Here is a 14,224-nt window from a genome sequence, read left to right as displayed (position 1 = left end):
TGCAGGTTCCAGTGTGTCCTTGTCTCCATCACTTCATGTCCAGCTTTCCTTCCTGACTTCCTGTATCAACTTTGGGCACAACACCCAACACAGACCCTTCTCCAGCAGCTTACACGTCACAGAAGGCCGAATTTCTATGGAATTTCTATGAAATCCCTCATTCTGTATCAGATCATAATGATTCCACTTCTCTGCTCAAATCCTAACTGACATAGTAGAGAAAACAGCAGCAAACTCACAAGGCTGCTTTAGGGATCAAATGAGATAATGGACAAGAAGTTGCTTTGAAAAGTACACTGGGTATTGTGTATATGTGTGCCTTTCCAAAAAAATCACATATGGGCAAATGTCTTAATAAAACTCACAACTGTATTTCTTTAAAGTATTTCTTTTTAAAAACAAATTCTGTTTTATTTATTTTGAGGGGTAGGTAATTAGGTTTGTCTGTTTATTTTAGTGAGGGTACTGGGGGTTGAACCTAGGACCTCATGCATACCAAGCATGCACTCTACCACTGAGCTAAACCCTTCCCACTAAAGTATTTCTTAAAGCAGAACTCCTGGTCTCCCCAAGACCTTTTCCACTGTCTTCTTTCCAGGTACTCAGGCCACAATCTTGGTTCCTCCTGGACATCACTCTCTCCTACACGTCCTTTCTCATATCCGGAGCCCAGTAACTTCTCACCACCTCCACCACTGGCTCTGGCATCCAGGCACCATGCCTCTTGTCAGGATTAAGGTCCACTCACTGGCCTCTTGATCCAGTTAGAACCTGAGTTAGATCACATCCTCCTCTGCTCACAGCCCTCCAGAGGCTTCCCCTCTCAACGATCTCACAGGTCCCTGTCTCTCACGGCTTCTCTGAGCCCGTTTCTTACCACCTTTGCCCTGTCTCACTCTGTGCTGCCCACTGGGTTCCTTGCCACTCTTCAGACATGCTGAGTGCATGCCGGTCCTACAAACAGGACAGAGTGTTTCAGAGAGGGGGAACCATGCTGCAGTGATGGCTGTCTGGTGTCACTGTTGGCTGAGACACATCTGGGAACGTCGCTTACCACCTGTGCACGAGTATTTACCAGTATGACCACAGACCAAAGCTGGATATCATTCTGGAAAGTGCTTTTTACCAGGATTGAAACACGAATGGAGGGTACTGTTAGTCCTCTGCTTAAGGACAACTTTAATTATTACAAACCCAATAACATTTCACATCGACGTGGATATCCAGGGTTTTCAAAGTCCTTTCAAATCCATTATTTGCTCTAGTCCTCACAACAGCTCTAGCTGGTGGGTATTATTTCCCCACTTTTTACAGGTAGGCAAACTGAGGCTGAGAGGACTAAGTTCACTGCCCAGAGTCAAAGAGCCAGCAGTGGACAAGGCTCAGTCTCAAAGGTGGGTTCGCTGATGCTCAGCTTGGTTTTCTTTTCTTTGTGCTTCAGTTAGGAGCTACTTGTAAGGTCAACCTGATTTCTAAGTAGGGTCAGATAGGAGTGGAAAAAATTGTTTTTTCTATTGCCATCATCCACAATTCAAAATGTTCCCACTATGCCCGAGTTTTCCAAAATTTCACATGTAGATTTTAATGCAAATATTGCTGGAATTTGCGTGGAAAGTATCTCCATAGGGAAAATGGTGTTTTTTGTTTTGGGGAAATTAGGGAGAGATGGAGGGATGCTGGGAAGCATGTTGTCCAGGTAAGTTGAACAAATGTATCATTTTCCTCATTTTATGAATGGGTGGTATGACTCAAAGTGCTCCAAGTAGCAAGCTGGCAAGAAGTAAAACCATCATATCATATTTCCCTTATAAATGAGGGGTGTTGGTTAAAATAGTGCCAAATTCTCTTCTAACATACCATGTGCCCAACTTGCTGAACCTTTGCAGTGAGGTGACGGGGAGGCTACAAAAAATTTCATTAAAAAATGAACTTTTTTAAACTTTCATTAAAAAATGCACATTTCTCACACTGCAAATATGCCCTATATAAATGCAAACAAGTGTTTCAAAAAGCACACGATTTTCTGTCACTCAGGCAGGAACCCTGATTACATCGCTAGGACATTTGTCATGGCTCTGGAAATACAGTGCTCCTGGCATTCGGAGGCTATAGGCACTGAGTTTGCACTGTGGTTCTGGTCCTTAGTGTTTATTACTAATACGCATTTATTACGAATGTGTCGCCATTTATTGGACACTGATGCCAGGTGGTGTGCTTCACCTGCGTCATCTCACTGAACTACCGCCCCCAACAGCCCTGTTAGGGAGATCGTATTTACCTCCATCATATGTCTGGGGAAACTGAGGCTTGAGATGACAAAGGTGCCTTAGCTGCTGTGTGGAAGAGCTGGAATCTGAACAGTCTGTCTCACTCTAAAATCCATGCTTTTTGCAATATGGCACATTAAAGCAGAGGTGGGCAGGCACAGATGCAGGAGATTGCCTTAATTGAATTTAAAAGACTGCAGGCAGAGTCTGTTTGACTCCAGAGGGTTACTTGGTGCTGTGAGATACAGCCTCCTCCGCAGGGTTGTTTTGGGATTAGAGAAACCTGTATAAAGGCCCCAGCACAATGCCTGGCGCGTAGTAAGTATGAGAAAATGTCACGGGAGGTGGTAGAGGATGGTGGTTAGAAACCCTGCTCTGGCTCAAATCTCACTTCTGCTGCTTAAGAGCTGTGTGACCTTGGGCAGGTCACAGAACCTCTCTAAGCCTAAGTTTCCTCATGTATAAAATGGGGATAATGATTAACTTGTTCCAAGCATTAAATAAGGGACCTGGCTCCTTGTCATCACTGAGAAAATTTGACTGCTTTTATTATTACAATGATTATTTGTTCAGTCCTCTCGTGTGCTGCTGTCGCTCTCAGAACAAGGCCCGTGATGGGAGTTGTGGTGAGTAACGAATGGGGAAGGGGGGGAAGGCCCCCATTTCCTCAGGGCCCCTCACGTTCAGTAAGCCCCTCTGTATAATGGGGAGGCCACCAAGAAGTCAGCTGGACCCAGCATCTCCTCATTCTCTACCAGCCCAAGGGCCCTCCTGTGGCTGGGGTGAAGGAGCTGATGGATGCTGAGGGGAGCAGCTCAGGGCCGGGAGGGGGAGGGGAGGATGAGGGGGGCTGGGCTCCTGCGAGGGGGTGGACACGGGGCCCCCTACTCCACACTGGATCCCAGGGAGGTTGGTGGTTTCTGAGTTTACATACGGTGTGGGAGACACAGGGAGACTTGGAGTGAGTGACTCCCCAGGCTGACTGGCACAGAGGGCGCGAGTGACCAGCGAGGGGCTGCCGTCTTGTTTCTTCTAGGGGCCTGAAGGGTAGAACAGAGCAGACTGTTTGGAGTTTTTGTTCTCTTTCCTTGGGACAGAGTGTCCAAGTCCTCCAGGTCATCCAAGCCTCAGGTCAGGGGAGGTGAGGAGTGGAAAGGGAGGACATTTCTCCTTTCTCGTCGAGGGCCCATGTGTGACTGGGGCCTGCCGAGACGTGAGGGACCACCAGAGCCCTCAGAGCAGCGAGGGCGGCCCCCTCTCCTGGGCACAAATGAATGAGGAACCACCAGTCTGCAGACCCCGAGTTACTTCCCACACTGAGGATAACCCAAGACACTCCCGGGACATCACCCCAGGCTTCAGGAATGAAGTTTAATTTTGAGGGGTTTTATGTTACCTTTTTCTTTCCTGATGCTGGAAATATAAGCAGTCTGCACTATTCAGTGAGAACAAGGGGGAAGATTGTGTTTACCGCAATGACTACAGCAATGGAAGAGAACAGAGCAGTGGACACACAGTAGTAGTTGCTTAATTAGTATTTGTTGAGTGGATGAATAAAGCTCATCCAGAGGGAAGAAGGCTTGTGGGGGTGGGAAGGGGGACTCAAGAATGTTGTTGGTTGGTGATAGGATTAGTGGTCATTTTTCTATTTTCTCTGCCCTCTAGAGTTTTGTATTGCAGTAATGAGAATATTATAATAACAGGTAATTATGACCAAAAGGAAATCAGAGCCAAAATTCAGGGGTCATTTTCCTATGAAGCAGAGGTCTGCTTGCAGAATTGGCAGTTCAGCTGTGGGGCCCAAGGCCTGCTGAGGAGGGCTACTTTTTTTACATCTATTTCACCTCTGCTCTTTGCATTCTGTACTTTCTCCTCAAAATGTAGTAAATATCTCTCTACTCCAAGTGAATGCATGCCAGTCCCCTTCCCCCCACAATAAATTTGTGCCCAGTCTGAAATCCTGCCAGTGTTCCAGAGGCCAGGTTTTGTAGTAGTTGATTAAGACATGAGGCTTTAGAGTAGACAAGTGAGTTGAGTGCCTTATAGTGTTAATTCTGGAAGAGAAAAAAAACCAACTCATGGTATGTACTTTTCCAAAAAGCATTTTCTCCTGATTTTAACATCAGGTTGAGAACTAGATAAAATTCACAGGACACAGCCCTTCTGCTGTGAACTGACACAGTCCTAAAACTGACCGTTGGCTAACCAGGAATAGATTAGATTTGAGGAAATCCTCTCCCAGGCCTCCTTGTTCTTTTATGAGGAGTTGGTCCTAAAATATTTACCCATTATCTTCTAACCCCATAACCCTCCAGGCTAAAATAAAGCCTGCCAAGGGAGCTGTGGCTGTTTTGGGATTAGACCAAAAGAGTCTGGCTCCCAGGCTATCGGGTGACAAGATTCAGAGACAAGATGGGATTGTCCTCTTCGTCTCCTAAGACCTGGGCTCAGACTCCACCCCGAGATACGCTGGCTCTTGCTGACACAGGCACGCCCTGAGCAGAATGGCATTTAGAAAAGAACTCCACTCCCTTTCCTTAAACTACTCAGAAACTCTTAATCACAGGGTTGGGTTGAAATACTTGAACTTTTGTGTAAGGAAAAGGTCTGAGAATTCCTCTATAGGAGATTCCTAGAATGTGTTCTCCACACCAGGGAATTCCCATTCCATCCTACTGAGCAGTTACCATGGGGATCTGAATTTTATTCCTGGCTCTGCCATTAACTTAGTGGGTGACGCTCCTCAAGTCGCTTTGCTTCTTCAGGCCTCAGTTTCCCCATCTGTAAATTGGGAACAGTAGCCCTCGTCTCATAGTGCAGATGAAACAAGACAAGGTAGGGGAGAGGGCCTGACTGGTAGGGGGTGCTCTGTTACTTTGACCCCCTTCCTTTTTTCTTTGCGAAGAATCCGGACAGTGCCTGGTACACTCAAGGTTGTCAACTGCTGTGGCAACCTATGCTAAGTCCCTCCACAAATCTCACCTGAGGCAGGGCTTTTCATTAACGCTGGGTGAACGGCTCAGCGTAATAGTCCAGGAGCTCTGAGTCACGTTTCATCAAGGATTTATGGCAGGAGGACTGCTGCTCTGGGTGACTGGGGCCACACCCTGGTGCTTGGGAGTTGGTGGCGGTGGTTGCATTTTGTTGTTGGTTGGTTTGTTTTTAAAATATCCACATCCTCTCCCACAGCTGGGGCATAAAATCAAGCTTCAGTTGTGGGATTTTTGTTTACTTTATTCACTAGCTGGGCTGGTCAGGAGTTTAACTGAGGTCACTGCCTTTACGTTGCTCGGATTCTGCAAAGAGATTCCAGCAGTTTTCTGGCTACTCAATCTCCTGGTGTTAAAAAAAAAAAAAAAAAAAAGGAAAAATAAAACGTTGACCTACACAGTCTAGTTGCCTTTAGGTTAATTCATTTTTGTTTGGCTTAAAAAATTACAGCAAACTTAAATGTTGATACGTTTTCATTTTGCCTAGGCAGCTTTGGCAATGGGGATTTGGGGTGGAAAAAAAAATCATTAAAAGCATAAATGTGGCAGCTCTCACAGCTGCAAATCATTGATTCAGCTCCACTTAGAGAAGAAAAAAGAGAAAAAGAGGAGGGGAAAAAAAGCGATTAGACTTCTTGCCAGAGGATGACTCCCTGTCAGTTCCCATAAAGTCTTCCTCACGTCCTCTCTCTCAGAACATTTCAGAGGTCTGGAAAGTATTTGATTTGTAAAGGCTGAGAGTAGACAAAATAGGGCTTCTCAAAAATATTTTTCAAAATTTAATAACTGCTATTTCTGTGATAAACATAATACATGTTCATTAAGGAGAAATGAGAAAATATTGAGAAGAAGAAAGGGAAGGAATTCCTGGCTGTCCATACACAACTGTTATTGACATTTTCATGTCCTTTCTAGCATATGCTTCTTCATTTGTTTCTCATAGATATAATGATGGGGTGGGTACGCTTTGCCTATAACAGATAATAGCATTTATGGAAGCATTGCTCTGTGTCAGGTACTATCCGCCACTACTCAGTATCTCTAAGCCAGCCTGACATTCTCACGTGTCCATCATCACTCTCAGCTACATAAACGTGATTAAGTTCCTGTCTCTTTCTTTGGCATGCCATTGTGTGAAAACAGCTGGATGAAGTTTCACCAGTTTGGAGGGTATTTGAGGATGATCTTACTTCAGATATGAGCTGCATGACATCAAATTTTCACCATGGGAAGCCTCTGGTGGAGGGGGCCAGGGGGCTCAGCTTTTTTGCTTCTACCCAGAGGAAACCTGTGACACTCTATTGCAAAGATTTCTCTGAGTTGAGTTCAGACATCTACATTTTTAAAAGCTTGCCAACATTTTATGGATGGGTTCAATAGATTTCAGAATCATATTTTTCCCTCAACGGGTACAATAAGAAATTATACCTGAGCTAATGCCCTCTAGGGGCATTAATTCAGTGTCAGGAAGAATTTTTAGAAAGAGAACTTTAAAAGAATCTAACATGTCAGAATGGGATGGATGTTTGAAATCGAAAGAGGAGACATGCGATGAGACTTCTCATGGCAGTCGTCCACGGGTACCCGGGGCTGATGTCCAACCTGGGGATGTTGAAACATCCACGTTGATAGGTGCCCATCCTTCAGAGCAATGAAACTGAGGTACAAAGAGACATCTGTGATGCCAATTGGGACAGGCCATTGGGTTAAGCTGCTGTGAATATAAAAACCAACAGTGGTTTCAAACATGAAGCTTAATTAACCCTGAATTCCTGTGGGCAGATACTCTTAGATAAAACAATGAAGCTGCGTCTCCCGTAACAAGTCTACATTAAAGATGATTCAGGGTGAGACATGAAGCTGTATTTCTATACATCCCAATCCATAGGACAAAAAATATGTGTATGAAAACATTTTTTACCAAGTTGAAAATGATTAAAGATCTGTTTGAATTATTACAACTCTAAACATTAAGTATCAAATAGCTTCCGTGAAACAATGATTCTCCTGAGCTGTTTCATATAAGACAGCTTGGACTGTCTACACTTATTAAGTTAAAACCCTCACTCATGCTCACTAAGAAATATGCTAGATGACATGCTTAGTCCTGCATGCTTCATTTCAAATAATCTCTGCTACAATCATTATCATCATGAGACAGATATCATTATTATCCCCATGTCCCAGATCTGGGTCAGGATGAGGGTGAGGCAGGTCAGTTTCCCAGGGTACACATTTAAGGAGGCATCACTGTCAGGCTCCTTGCATCTTGACAAGCCTGCGAGTGAGTGCTTCACGTGGCTCACCCTGGTTCTGATGCTTTTATAGATGAAGACGCTGAGGCTCTAAGGTTAATTGTCCAGGGTCCTCAGCTAATAAGGGCGCAGAGTGAGAACTTGAGCTTGGTCTTGATTGGCCCTGAGTGATTTCAGTTCTTCATTTACTAAACAGTGACTGAGTATCTTCTATAACGGGCACTGCGGGAACACCACCTCTTCTCTTAAGGAACTGGCAGCAAAGGTGGGCGGGAGGGGAAACAGATGTATGTGTAATAAGATGACACCTGTGTTGTCTTAACAGTGGGTATCAATTGACATCCTTTTAGGGAATGAACATTCTTTGTTTACAAAGATGTCTTAATAAATTACTCAGGATAAGGTGAAACTTTGTGTGTTGGCAGAAAAATAAAGAACAAACAAAATGGTTAAACTGTTCATGGAAAAATGAGAGGAGGGGAGAGAAAAGAGAAAGAGGGAGAAAGGGAAAGGAAAAAAAGACATTGTAGGAGAAGGAATAAGAAGGGAAATAGGAGGAGGGACAGGGGTGGGGCAGGAGGTGGAGTGATGAGAGGATCCAATGGGCTGATGTGAGGCTGGGGAATATGTAGGAAGAAATGGCACTAACATTTTCCAGGTGAAGAGGAAACAAAACCATAGTTTAAGAATAGAAATGCCACCACCTCCATGTCCTCCCACCCCCACTTGCCAGGATTCAAGTAGTCTCTGTATCACAAACCCTTACTATAAGGAAGAGCTTGTATTGGAAATTTAAGAAGGGCACAGGACCACCGCTATCCCATGTTGTATATTTGCACAAGTTAGTGGAAGAAACCCCTTCTGGGTGGATGCTGAAGGTGAAGAGGGCACAGGCTGGTGTTTCAGACTCCTTTTCTCCCTTAGTTTGGTGCAAGGGTACAATCTGTACAGCCCTGCCTAATGGTCCTGGTCACACCTGGATGAACACTGTACAGACTAGAGGCAGTAGGTGTGGAAGTAGGAGCTGCAGATGGGGAACAAGGGAAATATAGACCCCCTGGGAATTCACAGAAGACATAGGAGAGGCTTCAGACTTCCACAGGTCGTAGAACTGGAATTCAGTGGATTCAATGGACCTTTTCCAGCTCTAGGGGACTGACATCTGGATTGCCTGTATAGACACACAACTACACTGTAATGTAGTCAGTGTGCTGATGGCAGTAGGTATAAAGTGTGGTGGAGTCCAACAACTAACACTGCTTGGGAGAGCTGGAGAGGCTTCCTGGAGGTGGTGACATTTAAGATGCTATTCAAAGACTGAGCTTGGTTAGAAGAGAGATGAGGAAGAGACATTTCATGGATAAGGGCGTGGCGTATTAGGGGCATGGGGAAGGGTTCAGTTTGGTTGCTACAAGGCTTGTGTATGGGGTAGTGGCATGGCATCGGGGGTGAATAAAAGCCATAGCTGAAGTGTTAAGAGTTTTAAGTACAAGATTTTGACTATCCTGTAGGAGCTGGGGAATCACTGGAAAATGTCTAAGTAATGAGCACGTTTTCTTTGGCATTGAGGAAGAAGAAGGAGCAGGGAGGGAACATTTGCCATGTTCCATGTGACTCAGGATGAGACAGGAACTAAGGTAAGAGCAGTAGTGATGGGGCAGAATGTGCTGCTTGGAGCAAATGTCCGTTCATTAGGGTTGCCAGGACTTGGTAGGGGACTTACCAGGAATGAGTCGCACCTGAGTTAAAATTTCTAGTTTGGCAACTGGGCATGTCCAACTGGGCGACTTCCCAGTCCCCAAACCAGAGTGAACATTGTGTCTTGAGGACCTCACCGTGCTCCATGCCTTGTCCTGAGGACAGAAAAGAAGATGTGTCTTAGTCTCCCCAGGACCACGGTCCAAGAAATGAGGACATGTGAAGGGAAAGCCTCCAGGGGCAGGGAAGCTGTGTACAACCTGGCTTTTTCTTCAGGAGCCCAGGGGCCACAGGTCAGTTGGGGCAGATGTCCTGTCTTTTCAGATGGGGGCTGATGGAGCAGGGAGTGAGTCCCTCCATGCAGCTCCACCAGCTTCCCTGGAGCAGAGCGAATTAGCTGTGTCAGCACCTAGCATGAACGTGGAAGAGGACGGCTAGCCCTGAATCAGGGAGGCAGGTAAGGAAATAAAAGTAGTAGAGGAAGGACTAAATCCCTGTCTCCCTCTTGCAGGTGCCCTATCTTTGTGGGTCAGCCTGAGCCAAGGCTTGGTTCCCAGGGGCTCTCGGGGTAGGAAAACCCATATGAGGTCTGAAGTTAAGGACCCAGGAAGGTAAGTGTTGTAGGTTTGACAGGTAATATTGCTCCCATTTTACAGATGATGATATTCAGGCCCAGAGAGGTTACATTTCTTCAGGCATCAAAGGGCAGAGCTGATAATGATAAGTAACATTCTGATAGTGTGTACTCTGCGGGCATTGTTCTCAGCATCTTTTTTTCCCTTTTCAGTTTTTGTTGATATATAATTGACTTATAGCACTGTATTAGTCCAAAGTATAAAACATAATGATTTGATATCCGTATGTAGTGATAAGTTGTTTTTCTTGTGATGAGAACTTTTAAGATTTATTCTCTTAGTAACTTTCAAATATACAATACAGTATTGTCAACTAAAGTCACTGTGCTGTACATTACATCCCCAAGAGCTGTTATCTTATAACTAGAAGTTTATACCTTTTGCCCACCTTTACCTACTTCCCTCTCCCCTCCCCTCACCTCTGGCAACCACCAATCTGTTCTCTGTATCTATGAGTTTGGTTTTTTTAGATTCCACATATAAGTGAGATCATACAGTATTTGTCTTTCTCTGCCTGATGTATTTCACATAGCGTAACAACCTTAAGGTCCATCCATCTTGTCACAAATGGCAGGATTTCCTCCTTTTTATGGCTGAGTAATATTCCACTGTATACAAATACCACAACTTCTCTATCCACTTATCAGTTGGTAGACACTTAGGTTGCTTCCATGTCTTGGCTGTTGTAAATAGGGCTGCTATGAACATGGAGATGCAGATATCTTTTTGAGATGGTGATTTAATTCCCTTGTTTGGAAACCTTTCATTTGAATTATGTCATCCCTGTGACGTTGGCACTTGTATTATCCTCATTTTATAGACAGAGAAATTGAGATAGAGAGAATTTAAGTAACCTTAAGGTTTAAGGTTACAAAGCATATATGATCATGCTGGAATTCAATTCCAGGCGGTCTGACATCAGACAGGTGCCTGACCACGATGCTACTTTGAGTTCAGCACCAGCCAAGTCTTCTGATTCTAAGCTCACTGCTCTTTCCATTACATTGTAACAGTCAGTTCTTGGCATACAAATGTCAAATATCAGGCCAATAATTTCATATGTAAGGATTTCAAAGGTGGACCTCTGGGGAGCCTATGATCTCAGCCACATTATAGGAAATAAATTGCTAGAGTTTAGTATCTTAAATTCAGATCACAAACACAGGATTAGCAGTGGGGTAGAAGTAGTAGTAAAAATTCATCTCATTAAATGAACATCTGTTTCCTGGAATTTGACAGCATTCCCAAACATGCATGGCTAGGTTGGGATGGCTTACTGCGAAAGTTTAAGTCTATTTGTTAATGCAAGATTCTTAGTTACGAAAACTATAGAGATGAAGTCAGTGGACAGGCAGTCTGAATTTTAGTACCCCTAAAAAAAGAAAGCATTCTTTTATCTGCCCAATTCTAGAGTAATTTTATCCCTCCATCCCCAGAGAGTCTGTCCATTTCTAGAGCCACTGTATCTCTCCTCAGCCAACAAGACACAGAAAGATTGGGCAAGGAAATAGTAATTAGGGGAGAAAAGGCAGGGAAGTGAGCATGGTCCAGAATATTAGAAAATGCCACTGCCTTTCATGTGCTTTTGGGGTTGGAATTGAATCCTGCAGTAGACTGACTGCAAAAAAAAAAAAAAAAAAAAAAATGCCTGCAGTTCTTCAAGCAGTTTGCAGTGTGACTCTGCCAGCCATCAGGAGATGGAGTCTGTTTCCCCACCCCTTGAATCTTGGGACTGTCTTCTGACTTACTTTGCCAGTAGAATGTGGCGGAAGAGCTCGTATATCTAAGGGTCCCAAACACTTCGACTCTCTCTTGTTCCTCTGCCCTCACCAGGAGAACAATCCTGAACTAGCCTGCTGGGAGATGAGACACTCTGTGGAGCAGAGCTAAGTCATCCTAGATCAGCCATCCCCTGAGGACCTTCTACCCAGTGGCAGACACATGAGCAAGCCTAGCTGACATCATCTGAGTCCATCCCAGATCAGCATAGTTTCTCTGCCAGCCCCTAAATGCAGGAGACATAATAAATGGTTGTGGTTTTAAGGCACTTAATATTGGGCTTGTTTGTTATGCAGCATTTTTATGGTGATAGATAATTGATAAAAGCATCAAAAGTAAATCTCATCAGTGACAGGATGTCTGTTCCCCTCCATTATGCCCTCTTTCATATGTCCCTGCTTGCTTGTTTGGCATTTACTTCCAATAGTGGCTGCAGCCCCACCCTCACCCATGCCCACAGAAAATCTGATATTAGGCATGAGTTACCTCCTTGGAAAGGTGGCCAACTCTTGTAGTACAAATGTACATACTCAAACTCCCCTAGCCTAGAAAACCAAGTCACCAATGTGGAAGACATCCAGACCTTCCCCCCTTGTTCCCATATGCTTATACTTTGATCCATCTCCATTTAATTCCCAACAATGGCTCCACTTCCCATTCAGAGAGGGGTGTAACAGAGTTTAGAATCAAAAAACCTGGAGTTGCACAGATGTGGATTCAAACTCTGGCTTAGCCACTTACTAGCCATGTACTCTTGAAACTGTCCCGTAACTCACTGAGCCTCAGTTTCTTTGTGCATAAAGTGGGAATGATAATATGGAGTTACTGTGAGGATTAAGTGACATATTAGGGACATAAATGCCCAGTAAATAGTAATTTTGACTCTGATTGATTATCCAACCCCATTCTCTCCAGTTCCAAACTCTGGGCTCCCTTTCAGACGTCTGATTTGGGTTCATACTGCCTGCTCCCCCTCCCACCCCCGCCAGCAGTACTCCCCTGGAATCAGTACTCCCGCGGACTCACTTAGGACCCGAGCCCAGTCTCTAGTCCCTGTGGGCACCCAGGCGGCTGGCCTAGCGTGTCCACTGCAGCGTCACTGTGGAGTGGGACAGAACAGAGTCCAGGCCCTTTTGCAAGTGGGTCAGTGGGTAAGCCCGCCTCCCCTGCCCCCGAGCCCTGCTGACCGCTCTCTGTGAGTTTCACATGATGCAGTGCCCCCTCTCCCCTCTGCAGCAGTATTAGGTTTCCTCCCATTCCCATACTCTTCAGAGACTGCAGCCCTTCTCACATTTCAGACGCTGACCTGCTCCTCTGCACTTTTCCCCTCTGCTTGTCTGGAGACCCACATAATGAAATTCAGACAGCAGTGAATGCTGCGCTGTCTCCCTTCCCCTCAGGACGGGCGACGCGGCCTGGGCCGCCAGCCTGGCAGGGAGCGTGCTTCTCCCGTGGCCTCGACGGAAGGCTGGGCCAGAGGAGCCGGCTTGGTGACTCCTTTCTTTTTGTCAGCTCAGAAGTTCCTTTTTTTTCATCTGCCTCTGGGGGGAGGGGTGGGGTGGAGAATACATGTGATACATAAAATGAAGCAGGCTTTCCAAAAACAACAAGGCTGAATCATAATAACTTACATTTGTGGGACACTGTTGTTTCCAAAGCTCTTTCACATGAATTGTCTCCTCGGATTCTCACAGCAGCCCCGGGAGGCAGATGGGACCAGGATTAACATCCCTGCTTAACTGGAGGGTCACACGGCAAGTAGGTGACTGGGTTCTGGCCTGCACACCAGTCTCTGGACCGCACACACATGCTCCGTCCTCTGTGTGAGGCTGTCTTCTTGCTAGCATTTCACACCATGACAGGCCCAGCATGGGTAAAACGTTCCCCTAGAATCATCCCTTATGGCAGAGGGGAACCAACATCCTAGAAGTGTCAAATTACTACCAGGTCCTGTATTTCATCCAAAAAACTGCAAACTATGAATTCTGATTCATTAATTGTCATTGATATTAAGTAGATTTTATATTCTTAATATAAAAGCTTTTATTTTATCTTCCTTCAGGTAAAATAGATGTTTCAGGAAGATGGCTTTGCTTCACTCCTGGTAACTTCAGGCATTTGTGGCACCAGGTTCTAGATGCTTCCAACCAGCGTGCAACAGGAGCGTGTAACACACATGCATATAACCATAGCAACCACCTGAAGAAATGCTTTATTTTAGCTCCTACCTCGGCAAGAATGTTTTTCTTTCTTTCTTTTTTTTTTAATTGGCAGTGTGGACTAGAGCTTCTTTTAAGCCATCTGCCCCAAACATTCCATCCTGCATTCTTTGACAGTGGAAAGACACATGTTTATAAGGTATGTTTAGCGTCTGAAGGAATGAGCTTTCTGGCATTCCCAGATGCACTGAGTGCATTTGCAGAGCAGAAAACACGCACCCTAGGCAGGAACCCAAAGTGGGGAGCAAGCAGAGCCTAAGGACTAGGTGTGGGGGCTCAGTTGAAGGGTTTGAACCCAAAATTTAGGGCCTCAGAATTGTTGTCGCTCTATGCACTACCTCACATCACCCTGCCGGCCGCTCTCCCTTGGCAGAACCTTGC

The 14,224-nt window shown here is 45.1% G+C and overlaps 1 long non-coding RNA gene across 2 annotated transcripts in view; it reads left to right on the top strand.

The window, feature by feature from the left end:
• Positions 1-14,224, top strand: part of LOC123615295 (uncharacterized) — a 68,420-nt gene that overhangs the window by 34,866 nt on the left and 19,330 nt on the right. For both annotated transcript variants that reach the window (XR_006722890.2, XR_012511199.1), the window contains exons 3-4: positions 9,722-9,821; positions 13,687-13,982. This is a non-coding gene — a long non-coding RNA (uncharacterized LOC123615295). The remainder of the gene's footprint in view (positions 1-9,721; positions 9,822-13,686; positions 13,983-14,224) is intronic.

The sequence above is a fragment of the Camelus bactrianus genome, chromosome 13 (genome assembly GCF_048773025.1).
Source record: "Camelus bactrianus isolate YW-2024 breed Bactrian camel chromosome 13, ASM4877302v1, whole genome shotgun sequence".
NCBI classification, from domain to species: Eukaryota; Metazoa; Chordata; class Mammalia; order Artiodactyla; family Camelidae; genus Camelus; species Camelus bactrianus.
This window is presented reverse-complemented; position numbering and strand designations above follow the sequence as displayed.